General features: G+C 37.0%; 1 protein-coding gene across 5 annotated transcripts in view; it reads right to left on the bottom strand.

Annotated features, from left to right (window-relative positions):
• The window catches only part of LOC124166505 (sodium/calcium exchanger 1-like), a 331,828-nt gene that overhangs the window by 198,973 nt on the left and 109,130 nt on the right, over nucleotides 1–23,725 (bottom strand). The window lies entirely within an intron of this gene.

Below are 23,725 nucleotides of genomic sequence, written 5' to 3'. Positions count from 1 at the left end.
TTCTAGTTTGATTTCTTTAATTGTAGAAAACGAATGGTGAAATTAATGGCACGGTTAACTGGAGCGGTGAGATTAGACAGTCGACTACTATTTAACAAAACATGATGAGTGCTGGTGCGCATTTACCTACCACTCAACTTAATTTTACGTGAATATGGATGCACATTGATACAAAGAAAGTAGAATGGAAATCTGGCGGACCACACGACAGCGCGCAAACACATCATTGTATTCTATAGACACTATGGAGTAAAGAGTGATCGCGATCATAACGCTTTCTATCACTCGCTGGTAGTGTTGCCACTTAATATCCCTATCGGCTATGATAAAAGAGGTCAGTCGGATACACTAGTATGGAATATTCTGAAGACTTACCGCAATAATTCACCTAATTATGAATTAAATATCCATTAATTGAAAATTTAAAAACAAAAGACCAACAAATAACAAAAACTTAGACATAAAAACAAAGTGTAACACTACAACTAAATACTTATACAAAAATGACATACGGGGCTACCAATTTTTAACCCTCCGTTGGCCGCGTAGCGTCTACCAGATGCCAAGCCATTTTCTTGTCTTTACCCACATCGTGTTTTCAAAGTTAGGAGAGTGTCCTTCCTAGTATCCTATTATTTTATGCTTCTGAATTAGTCACCAATGTGATTTTATGTTTCGTCGCATTTCTGGAATTAATACGAATATTTTGTTGCTTTTGGCGTCTGGTAGACGCCACGCGACAACTTGAGGTATACAATACGTTACATGCTAATTCCTTTACGATATTCATTGCAAAGTTTTTAAATGCGTTTAATAATTTAAACAAGCATTATTAACAATCAGGGGCGGCTCGAGGATTTCTTTCTGGAGAGGGGGGGCACAAGCAAGGCCGTATCCAGGATTTTGTTCTTGGGGGGGTGGGGGGCAAAAGGATACCTCGTAATATAAAACGAACGCAATGATAATGGGACCGTATTGAAAATCTTGCATATTATTTAAGGGTCTTGGGGGGCACGTGACCCCGTGCCCTCCCCTAGATCCACCTATGATAACAACAATTTAAAGCATTAAATTTAGGGTACGCGACTTTTTGCCACACATTTATGATTATAATCAATATATCACATGCATTAAACTATTATTGCTGTAATAAAACGTGTGTTACGTATTTTACTAATACATATCTTATTCTTTATCATGCATATATTTGATGCCCATGCATAATATTAAATATTATATGATTGATTTTTTCAGTTAAAGCAGTTATTTCTACTGACATGTATTTTCTTTAACCAGCACTAAATGGCAACTGTGAGACACCGCGCGACACAATGCGTTCCAAAATGTGACCAGACTGACGGAGGGTTAAAAACTCTACTAAATTTTAAAAGTAGGATAACAATTCTCGCGCAAAATATGTTTTACCTAGGCTTAAACTAAACGCTTCAAATTGCTTGTACAAATTTTTAATGTCTCATTCAAAGAATTACTGGGGAAATAAAAAAAATGTCCTAATTCGCGAAGTTGTCCACGCAATGGCTTGGAAATCTTAATTTTAGTGAATTTATTTCCAACGATATGAGAACTTATCCTCATATTCATAAAAATGGGATATATTCAAATCGTCTAATTAGGTAGGTATTCATAATTCGGTTCAAATTAATATTTGGATTTTCAATAAATTGCTTCATTTAGACTTGATACCAGGGGCGGTTCAGCATCAAATTTGGGGAGGTGATCATGACCTTGGTCGTGGGAGTATGGATTACCCCCCAGAGACAGGAGCGTTCTCTCGGGTAGAATATTTTTTATTCCCTTTTTTTACGAATTTTGGAGACTAAAATTTCATTTTTGTACTGAACAACATACGAAATTGAACAATTTTATAAATTTAAGAAGTTTAACAAAGAAATAAATAGCTAACTCGCAGTTTAAAATTATTATTGAAATATCAATGTTTAATACAACGTAAAATGTAACTCATCTACTACAATACTACTTTGCAAGGATAAAAAACTATTTAACTATTAAAATAAAAAATAAAAAGAATAAAATTTTGAGGGGCATGTACTCTGTGATCCCCCTAAATCCGCCACTACTTGATACTCCTCATCATCAACTGTTCATTTCAAAGATAAATGCATTATGACATATACACATAGGCCACCTAAACACAGTCTATGGCAAGGACGTACATCTAATCGCGTCTGAAAAAATAAATTTAGGCCGCGATCCGCCCGAGGATAAAAAATCCTCACCCTTCCTAATCCTAAGCATGTCCTACATGAGGATACCGTTGAAAATCCTACTTGAAGTTTCATTTTGCACTAATTACATGACAATGCTCCCCGAAGTGAGTCCGTGAGAATGATTCATGAACCCGTCACTGTCGGATCTGCCTGAAGGAGGCGCTGAATGCTCACTCGTGTACTTTTAAAATCGTCGGATTAGAAGGTCCAGGGTTCGCGCATTTTGCTCGGCTTTTGCCGCCAGGGTATCCGGCCGCTTGCCAGGGTCGCAAGTCCCCTGGCTCATGCATATTCCAGGCAATGAAGAGTGCTTACTTCACTTGACCCGGAATAACAGAATAGGCAAGAATGGCATGACGCAACCAGTGTACACAAAAAGACAATCCGTGTTCATTAAAAGCTGAAAAGGTCGGGACTATACAGCTAGAGGATGCTGTTTAATTTTTTTTTGAAAGGCTACAGAAAAATCTTTACTCGGATGAAAAAAATCCTGCATAAACTTTATTTCATATTGGGCAAATGATGCCAAAATTGTTCTAGTCGTGAAAATCAGTAATAATGATTTATACCTAGTCTAGGATAACATCAAAATATGTGAAAAGCTCGGAACAACAATTTAAAATGTTTAAAAAATGTTGGAAGTAAAATGAGAAGCCATTAATAATTAAAAAACAAAGAAGCCTAGATTAAAATTGACTGGGCTAGGGTATAGTTGGCAATGCTTAGTATTACTTGAGGCACTATCAATTTTCGGCACTCGCGAAAAATAATAAATATCAAGCATTTGAGGAACTACTGAATTTAGAAACCACGATACTAAGTTTCTATACTTGCACGTATATTTTAATTCGCCAACGTAGTAAATACATTATCCGCGTTTTCGTAATGAATGACCATGATGGATTTTTCTTCCTCCTCATTCTATTAATAGGTCAAAGCAATTGCGGCAGCGCTAAAAAATTCATGTGGTCCGTTAAACTGTAAATAATAGCTGTATATTATTTAATTATTTTTGCTTATGCATAACCGAAAGTTTTCCGGCAGTATTATTGCGGGCTATCTTTCCACCTGAAGAAGTGACAAATATTAACATAAATTGTAGTTATTGTCTGCGTGAAAGTCAGTCATGTATTGAAAAAATATCTGATGCTTTCCCGGCGTATGCTGGTAGTGAAGACTATTCGGGTGCTCCATCGGGTAATCTCCTTCATGGCTGCCGACGTTTCGGGGTACGAGTCATACTCATCCTCAGGGTTGAATGTCGTTTCTCGGAAAGTATTCGTCTTACATAGCGGTGCCGGGATCTCGGGGTCCCTCTGATTGGTCCTTGGTATTAGCCAATCGGATACTATGTAATACGGGTTTCCAGACGTTACTGAGGGAGTAACCGTCATCTCTATTGAAGTTCTTGTCCGTTACCCGGATCTCTATGGCCCCTTCGTAATCCTTTCCCAATATTTCTTCTCTCGAGAGATGATCTTCACATAAGACGAACACTTCCCGAGAAACAAAATTCAGTCCTGAGGATGGATTACGACTCGCACCCCAAAAAGTCGGCAGCCATGAGGGAGATTACCCGGTGGAGCACCCGAACAGCCTTCACTATCAGTCATGTATTATTTTTAGTTCATGAAACTGTTCCATAGCGTTACCTATTTAGTAAATAAATTCCTTATTAGTCTAATTCGGCTAAACCTCGTAGAATGATCTTGAATCATTATATTTACTGTTTGTTTTTCCAAAAAATTAAAACCAATAGGAGGGAGAAAATTTAATACAACATCCGTTAAAAATTCGATTCTTCCAAAGGAAAAAGTTTTCCTCGTTGTGGTAGATTTTCGTCTTCATTAACCGTTGCATCCCTGATTCGTACCACAATAACATTCAATATCCAAGCAAGGATTTTAGCGCGAGTGAACAGCAACGCAACACCGAAAACTATAGGCCATTGAAGCCACAGGTTAAATCCTACGGTGTATTTTCTTAACGAGATACGGCGGGATTTTTTTCGCGAGGCTAGGGTCACACGGTTGGGAGATTCTTAAGAGCCCCATGTTTTCTCATTAGTACGGCTTCGATTGCAGACGAGAGGAGGCTTTGAGCAAACCCATATCCTCTACTGCGTGACACGAACCAAGCCATGCAAAACATCCGTGCAGGCGGTGGCCCGTAAGCTAAATTTAACGCTCACTCGCCATTGAAGCGAAGTTTCCCGTTGCCCACGGTTGAGAAAATTCAACGAGGAACCCATACGCAAATTCGAACGTTAGATAAAATGTTTCCCTAAACACCTGACCCAACGATAACTAGAGATTTAATGTAAGTATAGAATAGAATATTTTTATTATGCTCTAGGTAAAACCTATGAGAGCAAAAAATGGAAAATACAGGAAATGTTATACATCTTATTAAAAGGCATTTTAACAAAAGCAAGGCATTATGAAGATTATTGCTGGGCTAACAAGTAGTAATGTATATTTATACCAAAAATATAAAATATTCAATAATAATAATAACACAAAAATATAAGTTTTAACTTAGACAGTAATGAACACACACATACACACACATTTATGTAGAGAGTTTTGATAACATCACAAAGTATGAGTAAGTATAATAGCAAAAGTGAACTACAATAGAGAATGAGAAGTAAAGATACGAGGTGTGTTCAAAAAGTATCGCGAAAGTTTTGCTGACAGATTTCTTCGATTGCAGGGGCGTGGTGCATCATGAGTTCTTGCCACAGGGTAGAACGGTCAATAAGGAATATTACCTGCAAGTTATGCGCAATTTGCGCGAAGCAATCCGCCAGAAACGCCCGGATTTGTGGAAGAACAAAAATTGGCTTTTGCACCACGATAACGCCCCTGCTCACACATCGTTGCTTGTGCGCGACTTTTTGGCCAAAAACAACACACTAATGATGCCGCAGCCACCGTATTCCCCAGATCTGGCCCCCTGTGACTTTTTCTTGTTCCCTAAACTGAAGAGACCCATGAAAGGACGACGTTACGCTACGATTGACGAGTTAAAGACGGCATCGAAGGAGGAGCTGAACAAGATAAAAAAAAATGATTTTTTGAAGTGCTTCGAAGATTGGAAAAACCGTTGGCACAAGTGTATAATATCTCATGGGGATTACTTTGAAGTGGACAAAATAGATATTCATGAATAAATAAATATTTTTTGGCAAAACACAAAAGTCGCGATATTTTTTTAACACACCTCGTACACACTCACACAATAGTACAAGCGGAAATAACTAGCCCCAGTTTTCTGTAGCCTTGCAAAAAATGAAACACTATCCTCTCACCTCCTAAACACTATAGTCTCGACCTTTTCAGCTTTAAATGATTTTTATACTAACCGTGAGTACATGAATCATTCCACCGTAACACATTGTCATAATTTTAACGTCTGATGAATATGTTTTCTTTGATTGGGAAAAATAATGGCTAACCTATCAATATAGGAATCTGTTTTCTGAAAATGGTGTTTTAAACATGGAACTATGCTATGCTCTATCGAAGCGATTCATGTCTATGCGCAGACAAAATTTAACTCTTAACTAAAAGTATAGTTTTTACATAAAGCTAATTTTTAAGAGTTTTTAAAAATAAAAATCACGATAAAAATGAAAAGTCGAAATATCATAATTTAAATCTCTCGGTAATTAGAAAATATTATACTTAGAGTGAAGTTAAAATTCGCCAAATTCAAACGCCAGTTTTCCAAATGCAATTTTTCAATTAACTGAATTCAATGTTTTCGTTTGAAATTAGCCAAATCTGGCAGATCAAACATATTATCCTTTGTGAGAACTGCCTTCTCATTATCATCATCCTTAATGACAGCGGAACCAAGACTCCAATTTGATTTATCTTAATTTCCTCCTCTCCATCGTAAAATTCAACCTCTCTCGATGAATTTTACTGAATTGTGTACCCAAAATCTTGACACATATCCGCATTAACGGAAAAAATGGTAGGAAGTAATAGGTGACGTAAGTCTTGACGTAATACACGCAAGAAAATTGTCATTTCTATCGAATTATGAAAAGAGGAGCAAAATCGTCTCAAAAGAGAAGACTTACTAATGATTGCCTACGACCGGAAATCGCTGAATTAAACCGTTCTGTATCGGTCAGCATCAATTGAAGTGAAATGAAAGAATAAATCATCGTAAAACGCACTTCGATCGATGTCACCAATAGCCTCCATACAATAAGAGCATTTTCAGCTTCTGTTCACAATATCAAGCCTTATGAGTAACAGCCGAGTAATAAATACAGGGTGTTTCAAAAAGGAATTTACAACTTTGAAAATTCATATAAATTTTATTAAACAAGGTACAGAGCTGGTTTTGGAGTTATTTTAAAGGAAAAAACTTCAAGTTTTTTTTACCTTAAACTAAAGATGTTCTATGTGGCTTCCGTTGGTTATTCTGCAGACATCCCATCGGTAGTCGATTTCTTCCCAGACTCTCACTAGCATTTCAGGAGTAACTTGCTCAGCAGCAGCGTAAATTCTTGCTCTAAGTCCAGCTAGAGTGGCCGGCAAAGGAGGTACGTACACCATATCTTTTATGAAACCCCAGAAGAAAAGATCGAGTGGTGTCAGGTCTGGGGAACGGGGGGGGCATGCAATTGGCGCATCACGGCCAATCCATTGACCTGGGAAGCGGTCATTTAGAAAATCCCGGACGTCAGTCAGATAGTGTGGTGGAGCGCCATCTTGCATAAAGAAAACATTTCGTTCTCGGTCATCCTCATTAATCTGTGGTATTAAAAATTGTAGCCATAACACAGTTGTAAAGTCCTTTTTGAAACACCCTGTAGTTATCAAATGTAAATTGAAGTTAGAGAAAGGTTTATTTTAAAAAAATGGGATAGTTCACGGCGTTTCAATAAGATTTCAATCTTGTGAAGTGACTGATTGTTTATATTGATCTCAAAATTTATGAGTGTAAATGTGAGTCCCTGCTACACTCGCATTAAAAGTCATAATTCTCCTCTTATTTAACCATTAATCCCTTTCAGGATTAGTTCTACCATTCATTTCATTTTCGTACAAAGACTTATAGTTCGATTGCATCCACGTTCGAAGGAGCAATTTTCGTGGAGATAGGGATTACGACACACATAGTGAAATATTCTGGTGTTCATCTAACCTCATATATACAACAGACATTCGAACTCACGGTTGGATTTCAAGGGGCCCTCTCCAGTTTTTCGATCGGCTCTCCCATATCACCGATTCCTAGTTATTCCTTTTTCTTAAGTCTTTGTACCGCATGCCAAAACTCATCTTTTAGCATGGAATCACCCTTCTCCTAATTTACTAGTTTTTCCAGTCAGTGGCGCAGCGAGAGGGGAATTTTTGGAGAATAAACCCCCCCCCCAAGAGCTCAGAGAAAATTTTAAAGTTAAATCCATTTTACCTAATTGGATTAATATTACTTATAGACGAGTGTAAGAATAAATAAAATATCTCTCATAAAGCCGTAAAACTCACAATTTTCAACTATTTATCTTAAAATTTTTCCGGGGAGGGCCCCCGCTCCTTCCGCCTACCCTGGCGGGTATTCCACACCCCCAAACCCCTAACTATTGGTTGCGCCTAAACCCGCCCCCCCTAGTCGTAATTCCTAGCAGCGCTCCTTCTTCCAGTTTAATCTCATACTCTCGTATTCCTTGTCCATTGCGTATCGTTTCAATGTTTTACTTCCACTTTTTTTCTATGACCTCCTCGACATAAAAAACTCTCCTCTGTTGTTTTTCTAACCACTCCCCTACATTTTAATATCACCGAAGAAGGGTTTGATAAGCAACTTCCATCTTACCATCATCCTTCACCTTTTCCACTTCCTCACACGGGTCCTAATTGAGAATGGTATTATGTGTCAAAATCTGGATCGGATGAAATACGTAAGTGTAGAAAAAGACAAGTACTTTTCCTTAGTTTAAATATTCCATATTGCTAAAAAAATAAACAAAAATCCTCAAGCTACTATGAAAGCAAATTTTCTTGGCCACAGTGATGGGAGCTGTTACCAAAATAACGTCATACAGTGCTGGAATAAAAGGAGTTTCATTAAAAGTAGAATTACACTCAAGAAGTCAAGCAGAAATCCTGGAATATCACAATAAAAGGTCGATACATTTGATGCCAAAAAAACAGTTTAAATCTCCTATTTAAGTATCTAATTTCTAATAATAATTTGTTCTATAAAGATGAGTGAAAACTATGAAGAAACTAATATGGAAAAGAGTAGCCCAATCTCAAAAATTCATATACTAAGCATATTTTAAACGTATTTTTTTAGGGTTGATAATAAATTTAATTAATTTTTCGCTATTATACTCCGCAAAAATATTAAATAATATAATTTTTTCTCCCAATTGTTTTTATTCCACTAGACGAAAACTTTTCGTATGAATGCTGTCATCTTTCTCAGCCAGAAAAATTTCAGTTAGGGTTCATCTGTCTTATGCTGCTAATGCTATCATTCCAAATGTAATTGCCTCAATCCAAACTTAATTTGATTCCGCGCCAAGCATAGCTGAATCTGAATCCGCATCCTCCGGGTAGGCTAGCCTGACCTAGTTACCACGGTTGATATATATACCTACGCCACGTGGTTCACGTAGTTTCAGCTCATCTCTGTATCCAAGGTAGATCCCAGAACAATATGGCTTTATACCCACGGTAACCAAGGTGAAATGCCTTCCATGAATAGCCCAACCCCTTGTCCTGGTTACCCTGGAGGCCACTGAGAGGACGCAGGGTCTCGGCCATACTGGTAAATTTCACTCGTTCATTCTAACCACGGTGAACTTGGAAGCATCATGGAGCGAAATAAGTTGCATTGAAGTTTATGACGGCGGCGCAGCGCGGGCGGTATCCTAAGAAATCCCAAGGAAATCTTCCACGGGGATAGTACCAATGTCAAGCCATTCAGCTGAGGAAAATGGATTGCGAAAAATTCCATTTCGTGAGACAAAAACACGGAACAGATCCGTGGCAATATTCAGCGCAACACACGTGGAATACATAGTGCATAGGAATAAATTCAACCGATTCAGGAGTATATATAGCGGAAGTTCGGCATATTGAAATAAATGGTAGTTGCATTTTCCCACAATTATGGAAATAATTAATTGCGGAAAATTGGAACTATCTTTTATTTAATAATGCATCTATGACCAACAATCATGCAAAACAGGGACCCTAATAATTAATTATATATATTAATGATGTCAGTGGCGGGCTGAAAAACACTGGAAATTGTCAACTTGAAAATATTGGCCCTTTTTTGCTAATGACGAGTGTACCATAAATTCACTTTGTAACATGATAGATATAATCTACGAAAGCAAAATATTTTTTTGGAGGGGGAGCCTAGGAGATGGCTGCCCTCATTAGGTTGAAAGTTACTATAGATGAAAATGAATTATCAGCAGGGTATATTTTTGTACGAAAATTGCACTTAACAGATTCATAGTGTCCTCATTATTAGTTTTTATAAATTGAATGGAGGAATTTCCGTCAAAATACGGTACCTAACGAAATAAAAATGTGTCTGCTACTTCCCAAAAAAAAACTGGAAATTGTCACCTTGAAATTTTTGGCCCTTTTGTGCTTATGACGAGTGTACCATAAATTCACTTTGTAACATGACAGATATAAACTACGAAAGCAAAATATTTTTTTTACAAAATATTTTGCTTATGCATTTTTTGGATAAATTCGCATAACTAAGGCGAAACATCCCACGGATAATCTAAGGAAATTTTCTTAAAAATTGGAAAATATGATCTTATGATTGTTAGCTCGATATAATCATCGGCTAATGTTGTGAAATTGAGCTATCAATGCTATATTTTCTGGAAATTGGAAACGACAATAAAAATGATAAATATGCCTTTATCAGGATTCTGGTCTAAGCATAAGAAAATTGTTGATTACAACAAGAACATAGATTACGTTGAGAGATAAAAGCTAGCATAAAGTTCATCACACCATATGAATCATGGTAAAAATAAAATCAATGTTCTTCAACATACTCCTATTCTTAGATATTAGCAAATAAAGTCTAATCGCGTCTCTTATTTGAAATTTTCCATTGTCGGCTCATTTAGATTGAAGAGTATCTGATTTAATTTGCATTGATCGTCAAAAAAATCACGCTTCGGCATCAAGGTCTAAATCAATCAACTAAATTTTCTTCGGAGAGAATGATGACGCAAAACATTCATATTTCAGAGACAGAAAAAAGCTGCTTCTACTCGTGTATGACCTAGTGCTCTGCAAAGTTTTGCCCCAATTTTCCCGCTAATGCAAAATCGACCAAAATTCACGCTTTTTTTCGCTCCTAATTTCACTATTTTCTACGCTAGTTCAAAAAGATGAATTTCTTACGATCATTAACCAATGGGTGCTGAAATCTCACATTAAGTGTTCCTTGGAGATAATTTAAAACTAATTTCTTCAATAAACTAGCCTTTAGGAATCTAACGGCGCTATGGTGCCTTTTAGCTGACCCTACATACACATAAAATAAACGTTAAGAAAAAAACATCAGATCCCTGGAGACGGCAACTCCGAGAGCGTTCGACCTTCAAAACTTATCACTCCGTGAGGGATCGCCAGGGTGGATAGGAGGGGCGTGTCTTCAGACACTCAACGCTTTAGAGGAGACGTGGCCCCCAGAGACCCTTGACGAAGGCTTTAAGAAACTCAAGGACACGGCTCCCCTCTGAACTGGAAAAGAGCGAGAGAATGAATAAAAAACGCAGCGACACCTAATTCCCTCGGCGATTGCCTTCCAAAAACTTACAATAGCGTACTCGGGTAGGAAAATTTGACTTCATTGCATTGGATTGTAAGCCATTGCCCAGATTTTTCATTAATGGTTACACACACCTTGGAGAAAATAATCTTTGAACAATATAGCATGTCAGATAAAAAATAAAAAATAATCAATGATAAGGCATACGCTATTTCTTAAGCGGCATTATAAAAATATAATAAACGTACCTAATGAAAAATATTAACGCTCAAATGGTGTTTTTCTGCGCCCTCATCGAGCAATACATTGAAATGCGTCAATGGCTGCGTAAGCAATAAAATTCATGGAACTTGAACTTAGCTCCTTTTCAAACTGATACAGAACAAAACAGAATTACGATATGTTTCCATTGCAATAGCCATGAATTACTTTTATCCATTTTAAAAGAGATACGCATATACGAGCAACCAAATGGAATAAAATTGATTTAGCTAACTGACATTATTTGACTTCAACATCTTCCACGAACAAATTTACCTATGTATTCACGATCTTTATACAACGTCAATCTAAAATGAAAAAAATATCACTTAAAGTGGTTTATTGAATTTGTAATTTAAGCATATATGACATGAAATACGAAACAAATTCGTCCCAATATAAATTAAATCTTATTTTTTAAAGTTTAAAGAAAAACAGGCTTCAAAATTCCCTTAATCACGATGAAAACCTCGCTCTAAAACACAGCGGATGAGAAGTTGTTTAGTAGGAGGACACGTGCCCTAAAATTCAAGTGGGGCAGTTGAAAAAACAGGGTCAAAAGTCCACCAAAAATCATTTTCTCTGGAGTCGTGAACATCTCCAACGCTGAGTCCCTCACTAAAAGAAACGTCCAGCAGATTCCCGTCACTGTAAAATGTCTGAATAATGCATCCTTACTTCATTCCCTAACTACGGATATCCTTTTAATTTCCCCACCATAGTTAAAAATCATAAATTTAAGAAAGACGTCTGTCCGAAAACACCACGTAATATATGTGAACTAATGATAAAAACTTTTGTACTATGGTAATTATTCGCAACATACAGCCAAAGTTGAACTAGATAAAATTTTATCTCAAGCCTTAATGGTCTATAAAATTAAAAGCCTTGAAGACAATATCTAGGCTTAAAATATATGCCCTTGAATGACCCAGGTGCACAGAAACAAAAGGCATTATGTCATTATCAACCGGGGTCATTGGCTGCGGAGGGGTTGACGGTTAATAAATAGTTAGAAGATGATTCCGCAGTTTCAATAAAGTGGTAAGTCAGTATTGAGTTCTAATATGTACACGAAGACCGTATTGGAATTCATGTACTAGTCTCACCGTGATAATAGGATTAAAAATGTAGGCATGCATGAATGCAGAGTTTAAAAAAAACTTTAACCCGCACATCAATAATAAAATTGAATTTTTGTAAGTTTTCTTGATCATGTTACTAATAATTAATCATACTGTTAATTTAGAGATAGGACAGTAATAAAATAGGTCAATTCACGTGCCGAATTTTCGTTATATTTATTTTACATCTTCAGGGCTTGGAAAGTGTGGAAATAATCACACGTATTACAGCAACGATTTGAATCATTAGCTACAACACTTAAAATTGTAATAATTATGCATGCTTTCTCTCGCAACGATGGTATTCGAATAGTTACAGTTACATGCGCTTATTTATTTTTAAATTATCAATATATTTTTATAGTTAACTATACGTTGCGAAATGTCGCTAAGAGAATTAGTTTATTTTATTTGACCAATCTAAAAATATCTACAAGATACATCAATGTCTCATTTCAACCAATCCGTAGGGACTTATTAGCTATTAATTAATAGTTAGTTGGAATAAAAGTTGGTTAATAACTAACTATTATTCTAACCCCGTAACCACCCAATGTAGTTATATCGCTACGTGTCAGTCAGAAGAAACAAGTTGATGTGTCACAAAAGTATTTCCCTGGATTACTAAAGACTAACATAGGAGAAACGTAGCTAAATATCTTCAAAATCGCAAGCAGAAAGTTTTCTGGATGGAAATGGGTTAAATTTTAATCCATGGAAACAATATCTAGCCATAACAAAATAGGATCGCGAAGGACGCAGATGTGGAGAGACAAAAGGCATTTTCAACAGGGGCTCGTTTGTTCGTCGAGAGATGGACGAGTTTCCTTCGTTCGCGTTGGCGCGCTTCCTTTTTTTCTCTTTTCACGCATCCATTTCGCTAATCTCCCACGGGAAACGCGTGCGGCGTCTCCGCTGCGGGACCCGCTGCGCTCCTCTCCACAGCTAACTGCGTCCTACCAGCCTGTCCGGCCATTCCGCAAGATGAATCGATTCAAACCACATCCAAGTCACTTCTTAACAACAGACCCTCAGGATACACTTCTACCCCGATGACCTTTCGAGAGAGAATAACTCGAACTATTCTTTAAGGATATTCCAACCTGACTGAACCACTCAAAAGCAAATACTTTTCGCCTATTGTGTCTTAAAATTTTTTCCCATATTATAGGAGTGCAATCATATTATCATTTAACTTCCATTAGCATATTGGAGTGTAACTCTTAGAATATACCAGCACTTACTTATCCGTTAAAAATTTTGTTGAAATACAGCATTGGCTTTTTTATAAAATGTGAAATAAATTTAGGTAAAAAAAACGAAGAACCAAAAAATGAGAATATTACACGGATAATTAAGTTGCTTTGGTAATATATTACTTACAATGTTTTAAGAATATAGGACTGTAACAGTGGCAGAATAAAGGACATTACCCTTTTTTATAACCATAATTTTATGAAGTATAAAATGAAATTGAGTCTTTTTTCCTTTCTTTTGACGTCAATTTTTAGCGTTGATTAGTGTCTAGGAGTTCAGGTCTTCAAGAATAAAATGCTAGACTTTTGGCCAACTTTTGGGTACATTCGGTAAACTCAATTTATCGAATCGACCAAGGAGGAAAATAAATCATCACTTTAATATCGTCATTATCTCATTCAACAATAAAGAAGAAAAGAAAAAGGATCAAGGGTAATATGCTGTATCACAAAGCCAAACAGAAACGCATCTTTTGAAGCGTCAGAAATGGAATATTTAAACAATAATTCAACACGATCGTTATCACATATTAAAGCCCTGATGAACGTATAAAAATATACCGAAACGTTGGCCAAAATTTTGCATTCAATTCTTTAAGACTTTCAGACACTAATCAACGTTAAAAATTAGGTGGAGAGAAAAAAATCAATTTCATGTCATACATAATGATTTCATGACTGCATTTTTATTTTAAAAAAAAGTGTAATGCACACCATTTTCCACTGTCCGTTTCCTAAATTCTTAAAATACTGTAAGAAACTTATCATAAAAGCAACTTAATTATCCTTAATTTACTAATTCTTGATTTACTTTGTGGTATTCCATTATAAGTTTTCCTGGATATCAGACAATTACTTCTACCACTTATTTTTTATCAGAGCGCGACCCGTATTTCAATGAATTATCATCATCTTCAGACGCTAATTATGATTTGTTAATCTTATTGTTACTTAGTTACCTGACGAATTTTAAAACGGACGCCAGAATAGGGGAAAAGGATGGGTAGAGATATTCATTTATAAGTCGAGACAGCACTCTTATAAATGAAAATCTTTAATCAATCAATGAATTAATGAATATGGTTATTGTGACAAAAAACTGATGCTAAGTAGGTTCGATTATAAGAACCATTATAGTATTAAATCATAAAAAAGTCATCACGCCACTTTTTGAGTTGAAGGCAAAGTAATTCACTATCTGAAATAAAACAGTTTTTGACATGACAATGGTGGTGCGCCGGACGATAAATTGGAAAAATTAAAAGTAGTATAAAGTCTTCTTTCATCGATCTACGATTTTAATCAATCAATTTACGTGATTCGCCCAGACTTATGCCAAAGACGCTCCACTGAAAAATCTTGGTGCTTCTTCCTAGACACCGACACGATAAAACCCAGGCCAGGATTACAGAAATAGAAAAAGTTCGAGGTGCACTAGGAGGAAGTACAAAAAACAGGCGGACCTTTGAGTAGACACTAGACCCAAGATCCATAAGACATGGGCAATCATATGATAAAAATAGTTCAGCGCAGATTCAACCCTAATTCGGATGATTTGATAGTTATTCTGAACACAAAAATGTAAGCCCATTTCACACCGTTCAATTGATTCTTCAATCTTTTACGTGAACGATTTCCTAACGTCGCGTACTGATCATAACAAATTGAAACACCACAGAAAAAATATTTGTGTTATTACCTTTACTCGATCAACTTGATACGCCCAGCGTATTAACGAATTAGCTACCACAGCTTGTTAAAGTTGGGCATATTATAAATAAATGATGGATGTGTCCAAGAAATCATCACAAGACAATACCCGTAATACATTCAGTCATAATATGGGAAAAATAAAAAAAATAAATATATAACCAGTTATAAAAAATGCTTTCATGCAATTTTTAACACAAAAATAAATATAGCGAGTAAAAACTACATACATAGTTCCTAAATTTTTGCATAAAAATAGTCTTCGTTGTTGAAATTATCAAAACAAAGCTAAATTACGGGAGATAAAGCTGCTTCGTGATTTTTGAACTCACGATTTTACAACGAAAGCGAAAAAAATACACGAAATTTGCAGTCGCAGATTCTACAAAGTATTCTACTATTTACAAATATTATAACTGCGCTATTGCAAAGCGTTCCCAAGAAAAGATAAGAGGATATAGTAACAATAGCTATTCCTCACCGAGACTTACACTTTCCGCTGATGTAAAAGGAGAGAATACAACCCCCTTAAAGGAGAGAATGCAAAATTTTCGAACTTTCTCACATTCACAGGCCGTCGAATCTACTCCAATTTCATCTTGACGAGTATACAATTCCAGGTTAATTTGTGCGAGAACTGGAACTACATTAAAATACCAATTTATCAGCGGTAAGATTAATTTTGCTCCCCAACAGAATACGTACACACAACACAGTATACTCCCAGGTCATTTGAGCCTTCCACAGCGAACACTCAAAACAAACCTAAACGAGGAACACTTTCAAGAATAACACCGCGTCCCATTTCACGAGGAATAACAAGTGAGATAACAGGCACATCCGCGCAGTACAATAACCTACGGACCTAATAACGATTTCAAAAGTGAAAGAGAAAAATGTGTTTTCCATGCATATCTCACGGAGAACAACACATGAAAAAAACTAAGACGATGTTTTCATTCTCCGTACATTGGGAACTGAAGGCAGATACAGAGACGTACTTAAACCTTTCTGCCTTATATTTTCAACTCAAACCACTGTTAACCATTTAACCATTTAACCATTCGCAGGTGCATTCATAAAATAGTGGCCTTGATTAGGGCACATTTCGCAGGTTCCAAGTAGGGAAAAGACTCCAAATAAAATAAAGAAAACATAGAAAATGCCAATAATTTTTGTCTTTGCCACCTCCTTGAGATTCAGGAATTAAAAAAAAGTATTGAAATTGGATAACCGAAAATGTAGCATTAGCTTAAGGTCTCCTTGTCGTTTTTCTTTACTTTAATACTGTGGGTGATTGAGCCTTTGCATTTTTTCCATTACCTTTGAAGTACCTATTCAGTGAAAAAATCAGGGCTACACTAAACATGTAACGGAAAATTAATCCAAATTAAAAATCTATTTGAACTTATAAAAATACATCAGCTATCATTTACACCATATATCTTTTGGACGCCTTATGTTTCTCTTCATGAATAAACGTACGCGGATGTAACTGCAATGATTCTAAAGCATCACATCCACAGACTTGTATAATAAGCCTATAAAAATATCAATCATATCTAAATATCTACATTATATACAAATCCATCAATGAGTTGAAACTAAATTTTATTTTTGAAATAGTAGGACATGTGCCTACATTATGAATTATAAGTTTGGACCTATTTTGAGATTGAGAATTTGATATAAGTTTATTAACTATATTTTCAACATTTTAATATTATATAATATGGAAAGACATAATGAATTCATTTACACATTCAGTGTCTTTTGAAAATTCTTAGTTTTAAAATAAGCAATAATCATAGTTCTACGACTATTTTGTGGTGAAATATATATAACTCAAGGTTTTTTCGGCAAAATTGCGAAAAATAACAATGCGCATGAAATGCACAATTTTTTTCCGCCAAACGGTCTCATTATATTTATTTATCCGTAAATATAGACCTATTCAGAAATTTTCATCGAAACTTGAGACCCTGAAGGTCAAGCGTTTGACGAACTGAGGTGGAATGGCATTATTCGTGCACGCAAGTTCCCTGCACCTTTAGGGTGAGTTTCCACCCCCACGTTTCCAAGATTGATTACGGATCAGTCAGATGACCTTTTTAGTGAGCCATTCTCTCATTTTCAGATCAATCTCTGCAGGCGGAATGTCTTCTACCGAGGCGCCAACTACAGGCTTGAGCGACGGGCGCAGATCGTACCCGTGGGGACACATCCATTATCGCTCGTCTCCACGGGACACGAGAGCGGACAAGTCGGTGATTACGACTCGAGCGACCAAAAAGGCGAATAGGATACTCAGAGAAATAACGAGAAATAATCCAAAGTCGAGGCCGAGCCGTGGGGACGCCAGGCAAAAATATCTCTTTCGATGCACGTGTTTTAAGGCCGTTTTACACGGTACACGGAATTGCGCAATCTGACGTACGTGCGAAGGCGCAATCATAATTTCGTCGTGTAAAGCGGTGAATTGTTAGAACACATGCGAGAATGCGTGAATGCGAGACGGCAAAATAGCCCCTGTTCTAATTTCGTTCATGCATTCGCGCAATTCCACGCCATTTTAGAAATTAATGCAGCTCTAAGCTGCGTAATTCCGTGCCCCGTGTAAAACGGCCTTTGGAACGTTCCAAAAATTGTGCTGGGGCATTATAAACCAGGATAAAATATGAAACACAAATGTTTATTTTATATTTTATCATGGAAATATCGTATTTCCACCACTTTAAGCCTGAAACGATTTCATACGATTATAAAACAGGTTTCGATGTCCATTCCGGCTGTATTGGTTCTCCGATTTCTAACGTATAATGAATAAAATGCTTACCTTCGTTAATATACTACGTAATTTCCACAATAATTGACGCGAAGGCATTGGAACCAGTTGAACAGTGCGTAAAGGCATGGTCACACGTTACATTAAGACAAACGAGTTAATGCGTATATGCATGAGCTATTTTGGTGGACACGAAAGGAAATGCGCGAATTTATTAACTAAATTAGAACCGGTTCTTATTTCTGCATCCGCGCAAGTTGGATGGTTCCATGACGCATTATTGCTCCTATCCATGCGTTCGCGCATCTAGACATTAACACGCACGGGCTAATGTACCGAGTAACCAGGTCTTTATATACTGCTCAACTGTTTGCAATACCTGCGCGGATTCCAATAATATTGGAGCTAACGTCCTATGTAAATGAAGGAGTGGAATGTCTTCATTATACCTACTTCAGGAATCAGGAAACCAATACAGCGGGAATCTAAAATGTAACCTGGTTTATAAATTGGAAATAAATAAATTAGTACTTGGCTTGGCTTTGTGCCATTGTACATTCCAAAATGGGATCGCTTGCAAATTATTATTATCAATTACGATGGAGTTTGAAAGATAAAAAGACCCGCATTTTTCCATTAATAGATCCTTCACCTCCAGCTTTCACGGCGAAAAATCGACGGCTTCAACTCTTGCTCAGATAAGTTGATGACTTCAAAAGAGCCAATGGAGAACAGGTCACCGCTCCTCAGCAACTCCTCAGCCTTGTTCATGGTTCTTGCTTGGTAAGCTTTTTTTATGCTTATCGCTTTTTTTGCTGTAAGCGATTCCTACCAGCAAAGAATGTTCATTTGCGAACAAGTACATGAGCCAAAACTCCTAAGATATAACCTATTTACGGCACTAATGATAAGAAAACACAAAAAATACGCTAAAGTCGATTTCTGCCTGCGCTATCGAGTACATGCTATGGTGTTAAAGCCGTTTTACACGGAGCACGGAATTGCTGAGGCTAGAACTGCATCAATTTATCTTTTTCGAGTGGAATTGAGCGAATGCACGAACGACAATAGAACAGAGGGCTATTGTGTCACATCACGTCCATGCATCTCGCATGTGTTGTAGCAATTCACCGCTTTATACGACGCAATTTTGACAGCGCCTTCGTACACACGTCAAATTGTGCAATACGTGCCCCGTGTAAAACGGCCTTACGAAAAATCCCTCCCCCCCCCCTTTCGCATAAATTACACATCGATTCTCTCTCTTCTCCTCTAATAAATACGGTACGTTCAGATTCGATCGGGGAAATAGCTTTTTCCGCAACAAAATTTTCCCGATTCAATACGTACCACGTGCATAGAAAGAAGCTGATTTTCCAACTATGCCAATATCCTAAAAGTATAAATTCCTCCGTGAGAGACAAGTGGCCCAGAAATTTTACGCGAGTCCGTACATAATCCACAAATCGTTCTTGTAACCTGCTTTGTGAGCACAAAATAAAGTTGGAATCACGAGATTGGAAAATAAATTACGCCTGTTACAATTGTAAATTCCAAAATGGAATCACTCGCCAATGCAAAGGAGTTTGAAAAATAAAGAGACCCATATTGTTCCGTCAATTATTACGTCACCACTTATGGAGCTATACGTGGCGAAAAAATCGACGGCTTTAACCTTTGCTGAGATAAGTTGATTACTTCAAGGGCTAATGGAGAGAACGTTACCGTTGTTCAGCTACTTCTCGGTCCGTTACATGTGTCTTGATCGCTTCGTTTATTTATGCCTTTTTTTGGCGATTCCTTCCCGTAATCTGTGAACAAGTACATGAGCATTAATTCCAAATATATAACCTTTTTACACTATGATGAAAAGAAAACACACAAAAAATATCCTAAGTCGATTTCTGCCCGCTCTACCGATTACGTATATTGATTAAGCAAAATCTCTCATCCTTTTTTGCATAGTTTACACATTTGTTCTTTCTCCTCTCCTCTAACTAAAAGAAAACAAGTCAAATTCAGGTTCGATCTAGGCAATTACTTTTCCTTAAATATGGAATTTTCCCGCTTCAGTACGTACCATGTGAGCGTATGAGGATTTTCCAACTATACCAATATCCTTTAAGTATAAATTCTTCCGTGAGACAAGTCGCCCAGAACTTTACGAGTGAGTCTGCAAATAATCCACAGATCGCTCTATAGTTTTCGTGGATACCCCGAGTAGAGTGCGCACTGCAGAACTTCCTGGATTCCAAATCCCTATTCTCACAAAAGGGAGGGCACGAAAATTCTGACGCCCGCGTTGCGAAACGACCACAATTCTTTCGGATGAAAAGAAAAGGAGTGGTCCCAGAGGAGAGACCAGACAGCTTGCGAAAAGAAAAGCCTTATGGGGCCGAAGAGGCGGACGGAACGAAAAAAAAAAAAACGCCAGGGTGTTATGGGTGAGACGCACGTACGAAAAAGAAGTAAGGATCACGCACGCCATATCTACAGCGATACAGCACGGAACCACCTCAAGACTCTACCATTCCTTCCCTTCATCGCTGAATACCCCTGGCGGTTGAAGGTCATTGCGGAGACCCAACGACCCTTCCACGGGGTCATGGACAGCGATTGTATTAAACACCAGCGATCTCAATTTCATAACTTCACCAGACGCTCATTCCGAGTGCGCCATGCCCTCGCGGGTAGTAACTCCAAAGGCAATTTTAAACGGGGCACTTTATTGCGCAGTTTAGGACTGAATTCATTTCTCTATCTTTCGTGCAATTATATTTCGCAGATGAATGCGTTACCGATTTACAGGGTTCTCATAATCAAGCATTCATTCGCGAAATTTCGCCGTCTGTTGAGTGCGCGAGTAGCGAATTACTTGTTAGAACAAAGAACAAACAAAATGCAGTGAGCAACGTTGCTGACATACAGGTCTGTTTCGTGAAAACAATTGCTGCTGCGATACCATTAATTTGAGTAAACAGTATAACTAACTCAGATAACTAACACTCAGCCCCTTCGGATTGTTACTACCGCAACATCTATTGGAATAAAATGTTGAAATTGCGAGAACGCCACGCCAGCTCGGAATTAGAGCAGGGGCTATTTTGCCATCTCGCATCCACGCATTCTTGCATGTGTTATAGCAATTCACCGCTTCAAAGGATGTGATTTAGATTGCACCTTCGTACATACGTCAGTTTGCGTAATTGCACAGATCAAATTGTATAGTTGAATCATTGTTATAATCAGTCGTTTGTAATTTTGTTCCATTGTGATCTAATTGATTAACTAAATTCCCTTGCGGAAAAATATTTTTTTTTAATTTCACAAAAGGTGGCTTTAATTGTAATATTTTTTGCAGAAATTTCTTCGACGCTTCTGCTTTGATCGACTGCATGATTCAGCCACTTAAATGAGGAAAATTAAAAAAATAAAAAAACACACTTTTTCGAAAAAGAGGGTGTAATGCATTGAAAAGTAAAAAATAAACGTTTCATCACTCGGATAATTAAGCATAGGCGCAGATTAGGTTTAGACAACAATATTACGTACCAATCCTCACTCACCTATCAGGGTCTTCTGAACTCATACTATTAAACCTAATCAGCACCCACGGTTCATTCTCTAAGTGATGAGAAGCATCAACTTTAAATTTTATGCTTTATCTACCGCTTTTGAAAAAAGGGCGTGTTCTTACATCTTTTTTTATTTTATTCATATCTTTTTCTGTTTAACTCTGCCAGTAACATTATTTCCAATAAATTTAACACTCACGCACAGGGGAAGTATGAGAATGTTATTTAAACTTAGTAGTGATTAGTATTTTCCTTTAACTTTTAACTACGATTTCAGAATACTATAATATAAACCAAAATTTATGCGTGATCAGTATTACCAGCGACAACTTGGTCAGCATAGTTTATTACATACTTTATTGTTCTAGTAAGTCAAGGCATATCTTTTGGCAAGAATTTTTGCTGTTTATAGTTTAAAACTATGAAAGCAACATGCGTTATCATGCAGGTTCATAAAGGCTATTATCGATGCTAGATGCAATTATACTTTCGAGAAGAAAACTACAATAAATGTAGGAAAAATTCATTTATTCGTAAATTTTTTTAGGCATTGAATATTTGATTGAAACCATTAGTTATGCTTAGTTATTTAAATAATCAAGTTTCATTATTTTCCTTCACTGAACGCTTTCGCGATAGAGCGAGCCTAACCTATAAAGTCGTTCTAAGAAATCACGATGCTAAGGAAATGAAGTTTTTCCACGACATCAAACGAAGGAGCGCAAATATGATATGGAATGCAGCCTGGCGAAGCCGACAGGAGAGTAAAAAAAGAATTTTCTCCTCTTTTCTCAGAACCTAATTTCATGACGGTCTCGTGAGACCATATTCCGAAAGGGAATAAAAAGAGGAGGTGAGACCATACCCCTTATAGTGCACACACTACGCACTCCTTCGTACCCCTGGAGCTCCAGACCCATTTCCACTCTGCAAATAACATAGGGAACCGAATTTATTCTCATCGAGTTCTCAGAAAGAGATGCCGTGCCTACCGATAGTACTCACACTACTGCGGCACAATACAGCGAAAAGGCGGGACAGGATTGGGCACGTCGATGCAGGAGGCGACATCTCTCGATATATTTATAGTGAATTAGCATTAGGCATGGGGTGCCTTCAGTACGCTTTCCAGGAGTAACTTAAACGTGCACTATGATGCAGGTAGCAAATGACACTTGAGGATAACAGAGGCTCTTTTATCAGCTTGAATTCATGCATTTGTGAATACTTTGTGGAAATCAAGTGGAATTGATGCATTTGTGACAATGTATGATTGAAACAACAGATGACGTTAGTTATAAGTTTTTTTGTAGAAATTTCTTAAACAGTTCTGGTTTCATCGATTGCATGACTCAACAATAAAAAGAAAACAGTATAAATAAAATTAAAATAAATATTAAAAAAAAACATTTTTCCTAAAAATAGTGTAACATCCAATGATATAATAAATAAAAATATAATATTTTCATGGTTTCTGATTAGATTTTGATATTAATATTGTCAACCCATCCCTGTCTGGCTCTTCAACACTCATTTCTAATACACTTACTCAGCACCCACGCTTATCTCTACGAGTAATGAAAAACTTATTATGTACTTTCTAGTACATTTTACTTTATTTTAGGAAAAGGCGTGTTTTTTGCAATATTTTTTAACAACCATATACAGCCGTGTTGCCATTTCATGGTGGTCAGGTTACTATAAATGCATTTGAGGACATACAAGTAATATTACAAGAAGAAACAAGAATCGAACTTCATAACAAGACAACGAGCATCAGTAGGAAAAATCTAGTTAGGTGACAGATAGAGGAGGTAATGGTTCAATGGTTCAATGGAGAAGCAATGCGAAATAAAAGCGAACGTCTCGTAAGTGAAAGTCTGGGAATGGGCAAGTGGATTAGGGGATGAGAACGGGTGGGACGAGGTGGAATTTTAAAATTTAAATAAGAGTTTAATTCAGAGCAGTCTATGGT

The sequence above is a fragment of the Ischnura elegans genome, chromosome 10 (assembly GCF_921293095.1).
Source record: "Ischnura elegans chromosome 10, ioIscEleg1.1, whole genome shotgun sequence".
NCBI classification, from domain to species: Eukaryota; Metazoa; Arthropoda; class Insecta; order Odonata; family Coenagrionidae; genus Ischnura; species Ischnura elegans.
The sequence above is the reverse complement of the archived record's forward strand: the minus strand, read 5'-3'. Positions and strand labels throughout refer to the sequence as shown.